Source organism: Ambystoma mexicanum, chromosome 8, assembly GCF_040938575.1.
Source record: "Ambystoma mexicanum isolate Mex_15411 chromosome 8, UKY_AmexF1_1, whole genome shotgun sequence".
NCBI classification, from domain to species: Eukaryota; Metazoa; Chordata; class Amphibia; order Caudata; family Ambystomatidae; genus Ambystoma; species Ambystoma mexicanum.
In genome coordinates this window covers 747,158,406-747,172,551 of record NC_090929.1, presented here as the reverse complement: position 1 = coordinate 747,172,551, position 14,146 = coordinate 747,158,406, and positions in this window count along the sequence as shown.

The following is a 14,146-nucleotide window of genomic DNA, read 5'->3' as shown; positions in this document are numbered from 1 at the left end:
AATCCTTTCTGCAGGAAATATGACACATTAGGGATGTCATTTGCCTTATAAACAAGTCACCCCGCCTCAGATCATGACATGTTCTGTCCATTAAGGAGAGCTGCTGCCGAACTCTGATCAATCCAAGCACTAGCAGTGAGGCCTAAATCTTGCAGAGGAGCCAGGAGACATAGTAGCTGACTTGGGACCCTTTGGAGGAGCGAGGAAATCCTTCGCTGACCCCATTGGCTGTCCCAGCAGTGGTGCTCTGACACTCCCTGATGTCCAGACCAGACCTCGCCTGCAAGTAAACTAAACCCCAAGCCATAGATTGCAGAAGCCCTGTATTCTTGAAGCATATTATTCGATATTTCCCCCATTGAAAATTCCCCATTGAAAAACCCCAATTGCCTGTGCATGTTAGCAAATCCCCCATTGAAAATCACAATTTGTCTGCATTTCAGTCATTGCCCTGTGAAGAATCCCCATTTGCCTGTGTAAATCCATAGTGTATTTTGTAAGCAAATCAGTTAATTTCCCCCTTTATTTCACAGCATTTGTATGGTTGGAATTCGGAACCAACCATCTTATCCCAGTGCCTTATGAATTGGTATAGTCATAAAGTGGATAGTCATAAACTGAGAAACAAATGTGTCCCTGTTTAATTTGTGCCCTGCTAAACAGATTTCCATCTGCAGCTGTATTTTCCCATTGCATATGTCATCCTAACCAAAAAATTATTTTCCTTTTGTGAGCTACCCCCTTTCCCAGAGCCTACCTGTAATTTTCAGCTTTAGTGAAAACGAATTCCATTTGCATTTTTCTTTCGCATTGAAATGCTGCTGTATGGTCTGAACCGCTACCCAACCATAGATTAAAATTGTCTAGTAATCGCATTTATGTATTGGGTTTGAGCACGGGTAAGAGACAGTTGCTCAATTGAACGGGGAAATTAGGTTCTGCTGTCGGTGCTCCATATAAGATTACGAGGTTTAGGGTCGTTTCTGCACTGATGCCTATTTTTAGCATAATTAGTTCTGACCCCAGGATGTCCTCTACCTTGACCTCCCAAATTTTGATGTCTGATTTAAAAAATCAGAGATTCCACCCCATCTACCCTCTCGTCTCTTCTGCCGCAGGATACTGTACCCTTCTGGTATGGCCAAGCCAAGAGGTGGACCAGCTGTCCCATGGCTCCATGTTTAAGTGCGCATATATCTATATCACGCTCTTCAATATGCGTGGTGATTTCAACAGCATGTTTAATAAGTGACCTAGTGTTCAGTAACATCATTTTCAATGTGCATGTTGGATGAACAATGAGACCCCCATTGTTTCCCTTGGGAGCTAATTTTGGGTCTAACCTTGGTGTGTTATTCATTATCTTGTCACAACTATGACAGCTGACTGCTGTATCACTGTGTGACTTTCCTCCACGATCCGGGCTGGTGTTTCCTGACAAACTTGTTCCATGCCTCTCTTTCCCCCCCCAGGCTCCCTCCCTGTGGGCCTTCATAGCAACCTCACAAGGAGGGGTGAGGGGAAGAGACAGGCATGTGGCAGTCATAATGTCACTATTGCCGACATCGCACATCGTGGATGGGAGAACATGGACCTCATTTAGGTTAACTGAGGGGGAAGAGGCATGCATGGCATGCAATACGCTAGTGGCATCTAGCCTAGCTCTAGTAGCGTTGATGGCATTAAGGACTTCCAGGATGCCCATAATGGTTTTGTGTATATGGGTGTGAAAGTGAAATGCAATTGAACAAACCTTCCTCCTTCCCTGCCCTTCACAAACCGGTAAAGACCGGCTCCTATGCGCCGGCGCTTATGCGCCTGATGTAATAAGTACTGCGAGGAACTACCAGAATTCTGTGTTATGTCGTTCCTGTGTTTTTCCACGGACCAGGAAAAGCCAGGGAGCAGCGGAGATCAAGATTTAGGCAGAAATGGCAATTAGCTTCTACAACCTCGAAGCGCTCCCACTGGCTTGGAGCTGAGCACATTCATTGTCCGTTTGCTTCCCCTGCCATCTCCTATTCATCCTCTCCTCACCCTTTTCATACTTTGTTTCTTGCAACCTGTCAAAAGAGCAGTCAATCACATCTCTGTTTCTACTCCTGCTGAATTGCACTGCTTCCCTCTCCTTGTGCAGTCCTTTCCTTGACATTTTTCATTCAAAAAGAGCGCCTATGCCACTTCCTGATTCCATTTTCCTTGACACCATCAGTCTCCATCAAGCTCTGGTTACACCGTTAGTGTACTGTCACCCCAAAGTACCAATTTTGCTGTATATGATATGGCATTTATAACACGCCTATGCACAAGTGTTTCAAGGCGCAACGAGGCAAGGGAGGGGGAACAGAAGGACGACAGACACCAATCTTACTAGGCCAGGTGTCATTCAGATTGTGCAAGTGCATGGGGAGAGGGGAAGGGGAAAAGTACGGGGGGGAGGGGAAAGTGCAGTACATGGGATAATAGAATACATAAGATAAACATACGGCCAGCGGTGGCAAGTGCAAGTTAAGTGCAGACATAAGTGCTGGTAGGGCACTGTAGGAGTGCAGAAAAACAGTCCCCAGGTGCGGGGTTGCCAGGGAGGCAGTGCAGGTGTGCAACTGGTGGGGCCTGGGCCAGAGATGTAGCCAGGTAACCAGTGCAGTTTCAGTTACAGCCAGGAATTCAGCAGGGGAGAGGGGGAGAGAAAGCAGAAACAAAGAGGAAGGTTTTAAGGTGCTTCCGGAACTCGAGATGGTTCTCCTCAAGTTTCAGGGAGGCTGTTCCAGAGGGAGGCCCCAGCCGAGGAAGGAGATCTACCACCAACTCGTTGCTTGGAGAAGCGACTGACCCTGAGGGAGTTGGAGGCGGATGAGCGAAGAGCTCAAGAAGGAAGATGTCTAGGAATAGAGAGTTGAAAGTATTGAGGCCCCAGGCCCCAGAAAGCCTTGTGGACAATGCAGAGGGGTTTGAACTTAATCCTTGCAGCCACTGGGAGTCAGTGCAGAGATTTCAGTCCTGGAGAGCTACGATCCCTGGGCTTGCGGCCAAGGACAAGTCTTGCAGTCCTGTTCTGGATGAGTTGCAGAGGGCAGAGAGTAGAAGCAGGCAGTTTTAGAAAGAGGCTCTTGTAATAGTCCAGCCTAGAGAGAACCAATGCTCTGGAGACGGTGAGCTTCTGGGGGAATCTACTTCCTCCACACCCCTGGCGCTGTTGCATCTTCACTCCCTTGCATCCATTCCTATAGTGTAACTCCACCCCTGCCTTTCCCTACTGGATCGCTCCACTTAGATCTTTTTCCGGTTAATATTACATATCTTTCCTTTTCTGCTCCTCCGACATGGAGCTGCCACTGCTTCGCTCTTTGCTTTGTTCTTTTCACACACTCCTCATTATGCAGCTTATGTTTTGCTGGAAGACTGCACATCAGTCTCATCAGGTTGTTCTCCTGTTCTTCCTGTCTAGCTCCACGCTTCCTGTGATGCAGCCAGTCAGCGGGAAATCTTACACAAGCTCACATTAATTTTCCCTATAGGTAATAAAACAATTGGCTGGACTCGATATGTTGCAGAGCTTCTTTTTATTGCTTATCTGGGTTCAAAGTGGAAGAGATGGTGCATCAGCAGGGTGATGTCTTGCAACCTCCTCTGGCCCCACAGATCTAGGCACACTCTTAAAGTCTTTTCACTTCACAGGTGCAGGAATGTTGGAATATGTGGCACTGCCATGCTATTCCAACTTTTCTGCTTTTGAGGTGGTTGGCAGGCTCTACTTTAGCAAGTCTACAACCCTGTGATGGCGGATACCTAGCTACAGACGAGCCAGTCTCTGTGCCACAGAATTTCTAGATTCATTGCATTGCACTTTCCTTGTACCACCTTCCCCTCTGTTCAGTAGCTGCACCAGCCTCCAAAGGGGTTGAAAAGAGGTGCAGTGGGCAAAGCGGGCTGTCCCTCTGGCCCACAGGTTGCCTCCACTCCTCTTAGGACTGGTAGCTGGAGAAACCCCTTACAGCCTACCGGGGCCTTTATATTCCCCGGCTGTCGAGAGGTACTCCTCTGTTATTTGGCAGCTGGTACGAATTTCAGTGGTTAGGTTATCAATATTGTTTCTTCTTTGTTGTCACAAGTGCAGAGTTACTGTGCGATCCTAGCTGAGGACGCACGCTCCGGATGGTAATTGGAAGCATTACCCGCTGGCTGCAGGAGCCAGGGTGGGCAGAAGCAGCAGCCTTCGCTTGAGGAGTTTAGTTATTCATACTTGCCTTCGAGGGGTTGCTTAGTGTGTTGGGTGCCTGCCACGGTCTATGAAGTAAACATTGCGGGTCCGGAATTTAATTTAAATGCAGGTTTTTTCAGGAAGGGGAAAGAACGGAAGACGTGGCAGGCAACTAGGTGTGCAGGGCATTTCGTGTCACATTGGGTTTATATGTCGAAGGGGATCTTCTAATAGGTGTTGCCACAAACGATTAAACAAAGCAAGTGATTCGTGGCACACCAGGCAAGGGTAAAGTTTCAGTTACACAGATCTATTTTACGTATGCAGGAACTTAACGTGCTTTGTTTTATGGTGCAAGTTATGCATTTAGGTTTTTATGAAGATGCAGAGTTGTGCTGTGCTTTTGGTGCCTGTTTTGTCTGTTGATAAAAACTCAACATCTGCATCAATAAATCCTATACAAAAGTATTAGGACTGTTGATCGATCTCTGTTATTGCCATGTCACCACATCTACGTGGTAATGTGAAATAAATGCTGGGACATCTTCCGACGAGGAAGGCAGTCGGGCGAACAGTGAAACTGGTGTGGCGTGTTCTTGAGCACGCTGCAGCCAGTGTGCACTGCGGCCTGACCCGGCTCCTTAATCACTCACAGCTGTGGCACAGGCCACAACAGTGGTGATGAGGCAGAAGCAATCTGCGCTTCCCACCAATTACAGGCACAGCGCCAGCATCGAGTGATGCACGCCTCATACTCCTACGTCCCGTCCCCTTTCCTCCATACTTAAGGGACATTCCTCCGTCCTGTGGGACGGGACCGGAGCACTTTGTAAAAAGCATCACATTTTTCAAAAATGTGTCCTTCCTCTCATTTTATGCGGGGTACCGCACGTGGCCGTAACCCCGCCCTCCTTAGCTCTGCCCAGCGCATTGCTCATCAGTCCTCTTCTCCGCTCGATCGGGACTGGGCGAATCTTTTGAAGATTTTTTTCTTCCAGTGTCCTCGTCCTCCTGCTCCTTAGCAGTCATATGGCAGTCCGTCTATGCAGTTTGTTAGACTTTCCTATTTGTTCTTCCTGTCAGCGACGCATTGCTAGGGCGGACACCCATCCTCTTTGTTTAGAGTGTTTGGGTCTTGACCACCGGTGGGACTCGTGTTTTTACTGCGATTCCCTTTCGGTCCAGGCACTTCAACGTCATTTAGAGCGGTGGGAGGAGGTGTTTCAGCGTACTCCCCATACGCACTTTCAAACTTTCGACGAGAAGAAGAAACGCCCAGTGAGTTCTTTATTTTTTGGAGCACCCCGGCCGGGGTCTTCCCGGTCCAGGAGGAGCATCAAAAACTCTGTTACCGGGGCTTGCCCTGAGGTGCCTACTAGGCCTAAAGTGTACTACAATTTTCTCAGAGGGCCTCCGTAAGGGGCCTATTGACACCGGATGACAATCCGAGGCCCCTCCTGTGGGGGCTGTTTGTGGGCCCAGTTCTACTGAGGCGGTAGGTACCGAAGCTTGCTTCAAGGTCTCCTTGACTGGAGCTTTCCCGTAAAGACACCAGGGTTCACCCTGAGGCCTCTGTGGAGGCTTTCTGTACCGAACTAAAGTTCGAAGCCCTTCATAAAGGGGCTTTTACCGGGCTCTGGTCCGAGGTCCCTCATTTGGAGGCTAAGGTGACCGACAGTTCTGAGAGGCCTGTTAAGGTATTGTCTGTGAGGTGTACTCCTCATCGTTCCCGCTCAAGCGGTGACCCCAGTTCTGTTGAGGGGGCACAGAGTGAATTCCTCTGTTACCGGTGTTGCCAAGGTCCTTCCGTTGAAGGTTATTCTGGCTGATAGCATGTCTCAAAAACATTCTAGGCCATGCAGTACCGGATCAGCCGAGGTTCCTTGTGTCAAGGCTAAGATGAAGACCCCTGACCCATCTGTGGAGACCCGTGTCTCACTTTCACACGTGTCGCAGTTCTCCTCGGGTGCTGACAAAATGGCGTCTACTCCCGCCAAGACTACGGTGGCCATTTTGGATACCTCCCTTACATCTACGCCATCGGTGCTAGGTGTGGGGAGTGGCATTTCAGGTGAACATAGTTTTCCTTGTGCACATCCCTTTCATCCAGTTTTTGACTGGAACGCTCGGATGCCCCTACCGCACAACGTCTCGCTTCCTGTGCATCTGCGCCCTTGATCTATGTTGATAACAGTAGAGAAGGGCCCTCTTGGCAACCCTCTCCCTTACGTCCAGAGAGTTACTCCGCTCATGAGAGGCCTCCTCAGTCGCCCCTAAATCGTCGGCGGAAGACGCTTTTTTTGGTAAATTTCTAATGCACTCCGACCCCATGAAGGAGTATTTTCGAGGCTTGTTTAGGGAGATATGCCTTCCTGCGCCGTCGGTCCCAGTTGTGGCACCGGTGATTCCACCAGCTTCGCCTCTACTGGCCAGGCCCTCCCTCCCTTGCCTCCTTTGTCTCCAGTGGACAAATCTCCAGCGCTAATTCGGTGGAACCCGTTCCCCTGTTTACGGTGCCCAAACCCAACCAGACTGGCCTGCGCACCATCCTAGACTTTTCCCAGTTCAATCTCTCTCTACCCCAAGAGAAATTGAAGATGATCACCCCTGTCAAAGTCCTCTTTACAGAAGGGCGATTGGCTCAGCGTGGTGGACCTTCAGGATGCTTATATGCATATTCTGATTTGGAGTCCACATCCGAAATACCTATGTTTTTCTGTGGGGGAGGAGCATTACCAGTTCCGCGGGCTCCCATTTGGCCTCAGCTCGGCACTGCGTGTCTTTACGAAGATGTTTGTTATCGCAGCTCATCTTTGGCTTCAGGGTATCCATGTGCATCCGTATTTGGACGATTGGCTGCTGCGCAGTCCTTGTCCTCAATCAGCCTTGTGCAATCTTCAGTCTCTCCTCCAGCTCCTGCTCCATCCTCGGCTGTCAGTGAACTCGCGGAAATCCTCCATGACGGTCTCTCAGGATCTGATTTTCCTGGGTTTTCTGTGGAAAACGATCGACTGCAGAGTGTATCTGACCGGGGACAGAATGGCGGATCTGTTTGCCACGTGTCAGGTGTTTGCGCAGTCAAAGAGAGTGTCGTCTTGGTGGTTCCAGAGGCTTCTGGGCCTCATGGCCTCGTGTGTGCTGGCTCTTCCTCTTGCTCATCTCAAGATGAGGCGAACACGGATGGCTCTTCGGAGTTCATGGCACCAAGCAGTGGACCGAGACTCCAAAATGATTCCTGTTCCATTTTCCATGAGAGCGGACCTTGTGTGGTGGTCGTCTCTCAGCAATCTGTCAGTGGGCGCAGCCTTTCAGGATCCCGGCCCGCTAGCGACGATTACAACGGACTCTTCCCTGCTGGGATCGGGTGCGACGTTGGACCTTCTTCAGATTTCAGATCTCTGGTAACTGCAGGACTAGCTCCTTCATATAAATCACTTGGAGCTCATGGCGATCTTCCTGGCGCTCAAAGCGTTCTAGCCTGTCATTGTCAACAAAGTAGATTGGATCTGCACGGACAATGTGGTGCCCATGTTTTATATCAACAAGCAGGGGTTACCAAGTCCCCTCCTCTTGTGGATCTTGCCATTCAGATATGGTAATGGGCGGTTCAGCATGGCATCTGGCTGGTGGCAGTGCACATCCTGGTTCAGCTGAATGTTACTACGGACGCCCTCAGCCGACGTACAATGGTTGGCTACGAGTGGGAACTGAACTCTGCGGTCCTCTTGTAAATCTTCCGGTATTGGGACACTTTACCCTCCTGTTCGCAAACCAGATCCCACGTCGGATGCCAACATGGTCCTTACAACTTTGTGGCATAAGCCTTATGAGCCAATGGCTACTGTAGACCTTAAGCACCTTTCGTGGAAAGTGTCCTCCTTGGTCGCTGTGACTTTGGCAAGATGTATGAGTGAGCTCCAAGCCTTGTCAGTGGAGCATCCCTTCCTGGTTTTTCATAAGGATAAGGTTGTCCTGAGGATGAATCCTTCTTTCCTTCCGAAAGTGGTCTCTGATGTTCATCTGAATCAGTAAATCTCCTTGCCTGTCTTCTTTCCAAACCCAGCCTCTGAGGCTTAGAGGGTTTTGCATTGCCTGGACGTTAGAAGAGCTCTTAAGTTCTATCTGGACATAACATCTGAATTTAGGAGTTCTTCTTAACTCTTGGTGACCTTTGCTAATCCGCAGGGTAAACGGGCCTCCAAAGCGACTATTTCCAGATGGATTGCTGCCTGTATTATGGAGTCTTGCGCTGTTCAGGGTCTTCAACCTCTAAAAGGGGTTCATGCACATCTGGTATGGGGCAATGCAGCTGCTGTTGCCTTTCAAAAGTATGTCACCTGGGAGACCATCGCGAAAGCGGCTACCTGGTCCTCTCCATTGGTTTTTTGTAAACACTAATGTTTGGATCTGAGCTCTAGGTCTGATGCTCAGTTTGGTAAGGCTGTGCTTAAAAAACTTTTTCAGTAAGGAGTTTTCCATCCACCTGTAATTCCTGTGAGGAGTGCTTGGGAATCTCCCAAAAGTATGGAGGAAAGGGGACAGGAAGTAGGAGTATAATAAGGTTACTCACCACCTTACTCCTATTCCATAGTCCCCTTTCCTCCATAGGCCCGCCCGCCGTCCCCTCTAATAAGGTTCCTCTGTTATTGCTTAAAGGTGATAGAAAAGGACTGATGGGCGATGCGCTGGGCGGAGCTAAGGAGGGCGTGTTATGGCCGCGTGCGATACCCCACGTAAAAAGAGAGGAAGGACACATTTTTGAAAAATGTGATGCTTTTTACAAAGTGCTCCGGTCCCGTCCCACAGGACGGAGGAATGTCCCATAAGTATGGAGGAAAGGGCACTATGGACTAGGAGTAAGGTGGTCACTACGGTGAGCAACCTTATTATCTCTCTCTCTCTCTCCCTCCCCAACTCGTGAAGCCCCCTGCACCAGAAACCAGCAGTTGGTGGAGACGCATGCCCCAAATCAATGCTGCAGGGCGGGGAGAGGCTTAGGGAAACACCACGCTGCCACCTACAAGCAGTCACTAGCACCACAAACCCACACATGATGGCCAGCACCTCAGCAACCCCTTATAGGCTGGCCATCATGTGTGGGTTTATGGCGCTAGTGACTGCTTGTAGGTGACCTATAAGTTGGCGAAGGATGCCCTGACACATTATTCCATGCCCCAGTTCAACCTTGGACTATGAAATCTTTAATTTTCTGCATGACGGTACAAAATGAGGCAGAGAAACTTGACGCATACCTGTCACGGTCCATACCCCCAAACATCAGGTACAGACCACCCTGCCCAAGGCGTTGGGTCCCCAGGCTCATACTGCCATCACCAACATGGCATGTTTCAGACCCAGAGAGGCACGTGCGAACCAATATGAGGCAGGGTGAAGGGGTTATTTGCCGTGGGACTATTTGCTTGGGTGTGGTTGCTGGAAATACTTTACCTGAAAACTACTTTCAGAATACTATAAGCCACACCCTACATAGAGAACACGCTTCGCGTTATTCTGCACTCCTGCAGCGTAATGCTCACCGTGTCTGCAGCTCCAAGCCAGCCATCCCCACACGCCCGTCCAGTTGTCTCGAGTTACCTGCAAAGAAGAGTGAGAAAGAAGAGCAGAAGAAGATACTTACCAGTCTCTTCATCGCGGCCGCTCGGGAGTCCACGCTTCTTCAGAACTGAAAAGGAAAGAACATCAGATTAGTCTTATAGACCACATGCTCTTTATTGCAGTTCAGCGCTGCACTAATACTTACCAGCGAACCATTGGAAAGCCATCACTCGATCTCCGCTTCATCTTCCAATCGCCGCTCCGGGACTGCCGCATCTGTAAAACAGAAAGACATCAGGTTAGAAGCCGTGGGAAGGCCTCATTCTGACTTATAATCCTGCACGAGGCAGCAATCCTCACGGGCTACACAATTCTTCATCACGCAGCCTTTGTTCAGGAGATTCCGTGCCTGCAGAATATAAAAGCAGCAGGTTAGTTGTGCAGAAAAAACAGGATCGGGTGGAAAAACTTTTGCATAGCACTGGCACAAATCTTACCTTGGGAAGCCAGCTACCAAGAACCTCGCTCCATCGTATGCACGAAGAGGGAATCTGTAAAGAAAGGTACAGAGTCAACTTTTGCAATTTGAACTCTTAGCTATCCATATCTTTGGAATAAGACTTACCATAGAGTCACAGTTGTCTGGAACTTTCAATAGGATCAGTGAAGTAACTAGATCCTAGAACTACGACGCACCCCTGCGAACAGTGGCAGGACGGAGAGCCCACTATTCGTAACTCAAAGGTGAGATATAGCGGGGGGATGCAAGAGGACGCCACGGGAGGCGGCAGTCGCCCTCATCCAGATGGTTGGGTAACCTGTGATTTACCTTTCTAAGCAAGCCTGCTTTCGTATCGGACGGGAGTACAAGACACCACTCACCACCAGATCATCCAGCTCCGTTCAGCGCCCCTGTGGAGATCAGGTGAGCATAACAATACCACACCCATTTGCGACTCAATGTAGACCGAGAAATCGGACTGCAAATCACCAATGGGGTGCATTCTGAGAAATTACAGAGGATCGTACTGAGTGAAAAAAATAATCTCCCTAACTCGCATCCTAGAACATGAGAGAGAGAGCTTTCACACGCCTGAGCAGCACACATGCGCACCACGCTCCAGAGGCTGCAAATACATCCCGCCCCAACAGTAGCTACCATCACTGATGGACGGCCGCTGTGAGGGGAAGACCAAGACCCTGCCTGCATGGGAGGACGAGGGCGTCATTGCATACCTCCCCAGCGGTAGACGCACATTATGTAGCGTTTGCGTCCAGAGCCCTCACCCCCACAGAACAACGCTACTTGCACATCGAGAAAGAGGCTATCGCCGTTCTGCGTGGATGTAGACATTTTCACCTATACTTGTACAGACAACAAGCTGCTAATTTCCATCTTCACAGCCTCTGCGCCACACCCTCCACTGTAAGAATCTCATGCTGGCAACAGTAAAGACAGACGCATGTGATCACAGTTCATGGGTGTTTATTGCACTATAGATGCAGATTGGAAAAATGCCTAAACTAAACCTAAATCTAAAATGGGAGCAAGCGTCGACCATCAAATGATAACGAGGACGTCCCTGTGGCATTGTCAAAATGAAGGGGCCTATACTTAGAAAAACCTATTGCCAATTCTTTACGCTAAAAACAAAGTGTGGGATAGGGTTTCAATAAAGGAAAAAGTGTTCACAAATAATTTGTAAGGATGCCGTAGCTTGTGTCTGCCTTTCCCACGTTTTGAGCATGGGGTAAGGTGGGATCTTGAGCACAGCCCAGTTTTCAAGCTTTCCCAGCACGAGATGACTGTTCCGTTATACGATATTTGGGCGATAGTAGCTCTCCCCTCGATCCCCCTCTTCCGGGCACTGGCCATTTTTGATTCTCAGCCTCCCTCCACCGGTTGACTATGGCTCTTGATTAGGGTGCTTATGGTTCACCCCTTGGTCCCCTCTTCTGGGTGCTGATCCTTTTTTCCTCGTGATGTTGGGTGATAGTTTTTCCCGCTTCCGGGCTTGGATGCCAAAACAATTCTTCTCGATTTCAGGGCCTTTGGTGGTTGCTTCTCCTATCTCTGAGGGCCTGATGGGTTTTAAAAAGTACACCAAAAAAAATTCCTTTCTGATTGCGCTTGGTGATGGTTCCACCCTTGGGTCTCTCTCTTCCGGGCGCAGAACCCCTCGCAGGTAGACTTCAACAACTTTATTCAAAACAATTATTTTCTCTGAGCTTTCGGTGGTGACTTTCCATGGATCTCTCTCAGTTGGGCTCGGACCCTAAAATGCGACAATTCCTCACAGGCCTTTTTAGACTTTGCCCCATTCCATTAGGATCCCTTGGCCGGTTTCACTCTTGCTAATCTCCACGAAACACAGTTCATGTGCTATTTTCAACATGCAGGATTCACTTCCCTTCGCTTTCACTACAGTTCTTAGGTCAAAGGCTTTCGACTGTACAGTTATTTTGCTTGACCTCCTTCCCGTATGACCACTTTCACCTATCTTGGCAGCTCTCCTACGGCCTTCTGGTTTCTGTAGTTTTACTTAAATGGGGATCGACCAGTCTCTCGAGTTAGCACCCACGTGGTGCCGGTTCCCTCTGCAGCTGGTCTCCCCTGAACACTTTTTACAGTTCTTTGAACTTCGTTCAACTTGCCACTTTGTGACTTTCATCCACCACAGCTCGATTCTTGTTGGTTCTCCCTTTTGACTCACTGGCTGTGATGAACCGCTAGGCTTTTCTCTTCACTGGAGTCAAGGCCGGTACCACGGTCGTGGGAGCTTCCCTCATTCCTGCTCATCAGTGTCGACACGCTGTGGATACCGCCAGCATCTGCTTAAAGGGTAAGGTCTCTCCTTGTTAGCCTCTCTATTCACCGCCTTTTCGCCTCCTCTTGAATTGCCAGACCTGGATAGCTGTCTCTTTGTGCGGTCTGCCTTGATCGTACTGTGCTCTTGCGCCACCTTTTATCCCTGTGGGTAAAAGGAAGGGCGTAAGGTGTGTGTGATTTAAGTCAATTGCCTGACTTTGCCTGACCCTTGTGTCAGGACATGTCAGGTAAACCGTTTTATTACAAGTCCCTTGTCTTTTCAGAAGGTAAAACAGTATTACAGGGAATTGTCTTTGTTCAAGAGGGGTAGGTTATTTCGGAAGCATGGGTTATGGAGGGTTTTCAAAATGAGTAGGAGGGTTTGTGGGAACTGTAATTGTTGGTCACTTTAAACTGAGAGTTCAGAAAATGACAATAAGAGGGACGGGATTGGTAGGGTTTGCGGGGCAGAAACAAACAAGGGGGATGGTTGGAACTGTAGTATTTTACCTGAGCAGGTTGGGAGTGCGGGAAATAATATTCAGAGGGACGGGAACAGGGGTGTCATTTAGGTTTTTTTAATGCAAGCTCCTGGGCTGCAGCCAGTACCACGTGGCTCTTTGCTTCTGGAGTTGCTGGCTTTCTTGCTCAGGCTTCTTAATTAAAAAAAAGAACGGTTCCACAAACTTTTTCAGCAGTTACCCTAAATAAGAAATAATTGGAATACCAAACAATGTGTCTTTCTTGAATTCTATATATTAATTGCTAGAGTCATTAAAGGTTTATTTTAGGCACACTTCAGGGGGTGAGTTACTGATTCAGTCTATTCCTAAACTCCTCAACTCAGTCTTTCATCCTTCTGAGGTCGATAAATGAGTACCAACACAGGTTGGGTAATATTGTATGTACATTTGTTCTATATAAATCGCTTAAGCGTAAGTGCTATATAATAACACATTATCATTTGGCCATGGGCGTCTGCTTGCCTTCACAGTAATTTCATAATATGGGCCTATACACACTGATATCAATGATACATATGGCGATTCATTCTTGAATGAAATGTAGATCGCATTATATTACTCACGTGGACTTATCACTGATGATGAAAAACATTTTTTGTATCGGACGGCTCCAGTTATGCCAACTATGTATTTTTTACCCAGAATTCCTAAAGAATATGCTCAGCTACCACAAGTTGGACCGATTCTAAGTGGTTTAGGATGGGCCACAGAAGGGCTTTCACAGTATATAGACAGTGCTATTAAAAGTTTGGTCACCACACTGCCTACGTGTTATTTGCAACATATATTGCATATGGACTGTGCCTGAGGACTTTGTTATATAGAGTTGTCCTAACTTTGTGAGACGGCAGCGCATCCAAATGGTGGAATACCCAGTGTTCCAGATCGCATTATAGTTATATCATAGACATATTTTTCGGAGTGTACTTGGGATCAATGCTATGTGATGCCACTTCCTGTTTTGTGAAGGGGTGAAAGTTGTGTTCATCGCTTCCTATGATATCACTTCGGGGTGGGGTCAAATTACATCACTTCCTGTGATACCAGGGGTCAAGG